We start from the raw sequence: 2500 nt of genomic DNA, 5'->3' as shown, positions 1-2500 counted from the left end.
TTACAAGGCCTGCTATAGACCACAGGACTCTCTCTGTACCAAGCACGGACGCACGTAGCGTTCGCTTACGTTATTTCCCACAGGCAGGAAAATGTAAAATAAGAGTAAGTGTAGTAAAAGGTTTTATGGTCTGGACTTCCAAATGCATTTTTTTTACGTCTCTCGAAAAAATAACGGAAAATATTTGGCACTTCGTAAATGGAGCTTTTGTTGTTTTGATACCTCCACCACAGCTCTGCGGACCTCAATTATTCCAAAGGTGATTTTGCCCTTTTTACTTTCATGTTGCAAATTTACGTTCCCTTGTTTTTATTTAAAATCCTCGAAAGAATTTGTCAAGGTATTTATGGAAAGTACTTTTGTCATATTTGCATGGAGAGAATTTCTGTTCCCTTATTTTTATTTAAAATCTTGGACAGAATTTGCCAAGGTATTTATGGAAGACACTTGGGTCATGTTGGTGTGGAGAGAGAGAGAGAGAGAGAGAGAGAGAGAGAGAGAGCTGTGATGCTCAGGTACTGAAGTATTCCTTATTTGTATCATACGAGTTTCATGTATTTTATAGTTTTTTTTTTATTTATGAGAAAAATTTTCTTGTATGCATGTATCTATATGTGTGTATATGTATAATATATATATATATTTATATATATTATAATATTATAAATATATCTATGTGTGTGTGTGTGTGTAAGTATGAGTAGTATATATATATATATATATATATAATATATATAGATATATATATATATATATATATATATATATATATATATATATATACGTACACACACCTAACAATCTTCCCGAGCAATCACAACGAACCTACATTTGCAATGAAAATAACCTTTCCCTCAGCTTCCACTCAATACTGAAGAAAAATGACTCACACCTAAAGCAATTTACTTTAGCCTAAATCTCTCTCTCTCTCTCTCTCTCTCTCTCTCTCTGAGCCTCCACCGAAGAAGTCTCTGTATAATATCTCCGGAAAGTGAATTTTAACAGGAAATTAATAATTCTACGGTGAATGGGACACACTCAGCCCAGTCCCCCAATCCCCACCACTACCCAATCCTCCACCACTCCTCTTCTCTCTCATCCTCTCTAACTCCCTCCACCCAGCCTCCCCACCAGCTATAGCTAGACTCCATCGAAATGACGTTTCCCGAAATCATTTCATTCCGCAGAGCCCGCCAAAGCAAGCGAGGTGAAATTCGGAGCGTGGAGGGTGCTTGTCATAATGCAAGCATGATTAAGGGTCGCTCTTCAGACAAGCGTCAATATTTTGCTTCGGAATTCGACAACAACATCAAAGGCAGCCGGTTTCCATTTGTTATGTTTTGATGTTTTCGGTTTTTATTTTGTTTCATTTACTTGCTAGACTTGTTTACTTCATCCGCTTGGTGCGAAGAAAGGAGGCTCCAATGGACATCCACTTGGCCTTTGTATTTTGCTTCGGAATTCCATAACAACATCAAAGGCAGCCGGTTTCGATTTGTTATGTCTTCGTTTGTGTTTTGTTTCCTTTTCTCATTACGCTTGTTTACTTCATCCGCTTGTTGCGGAGAAAAGAGACTCCAATGGACATCCACTTGGCCTTTGCTCTCGAAGAAAGAAGTAGACAAAAGTCATTAGATTATTACTATTATTATTATTCAGAAGATGAACCGTTTTTATATGTAACAAGCCCTGAGGGGCCACTGATTTATAATTCAAGCTTACAAAGAATATGGGCCTTATTAGAAAGAAGTAACAGGTGATGAAAAATACAGAAAGAAGAGATCACTCATTAAAAAAGAAAAAATATATAAATAAATTAAATAGATGAAAATGTATCAAATTGCAAGGAGACTAGTATTATTAAGGTAGTAATGCATTGCATCCAGTTGCACGACTTTCATTCCCAGTAAGGAGTCTGTTCCACAGTCCAACGGTGTGAGGAATAAAGGGCCTCAGGAACTGAGAAGTTCGTCAGCGAGGCACATTTACTGCCTATTGGCGCTGGTGCTTTTTCAGCGAATCTGGTCGCTCTCGGCAGGAAAACTACCCTTCTTTCTTAAAAAATAGCTCTCAATTCAACGAATTACTCTTGATAACGTTTACTTACTGCAACGAAAAGGGACTCTGAATCTCCACATAATTCTCCAAGACTTCCTTTTCCTTCAGCTCTTGAAAATAAGAGGCGGCCATAAAATCTTCAAACATTCTTTCGCGTTTCTCCGTCCAAAGGAAGTCACTTATCAGCCGTATCCTAACAAAGTTTGCAACTCCTTTGCATGAAAATTCCCAAATCTTTTGAGAAGAAGAAGCAGAAGAACTCTACTCACTCGCCCCCAAAAAGGAAAATCAGCTCCGAGATTTTGCTGCCATATTGGAAGAAGAAGAAGAAGAAGAAGAAGAAAAAGAAATCCCACGTTTTGCAGTCATGTTTGAAGAAGAAATTAAGGTCTGGCTTTTCCGGAAAGAAACACAGATTCGTCGCGGGCGGGTTTGGGGTAGG

The sequence above is a fragment of the Macrobrachium nipponense genome, chromosome 28, assembly GCF_015104395.2.
Source record: "Macrobrachium nipponense isolate FS-2020 chromosome 28, ASM1510439v2, whole genome shotgun sequence".
Lineage (NCBI taxonomy): Eukaryota > Metazoa > Arthropoda > Malacostraca > Decapoda > Palaemonidae > Macrobrachium > Macrobrachium nipponense.
The sequence above is the reverse complement of the archived record's forward strand: the minus strand, read 5'-3'. Positions refer to the sequence as shown.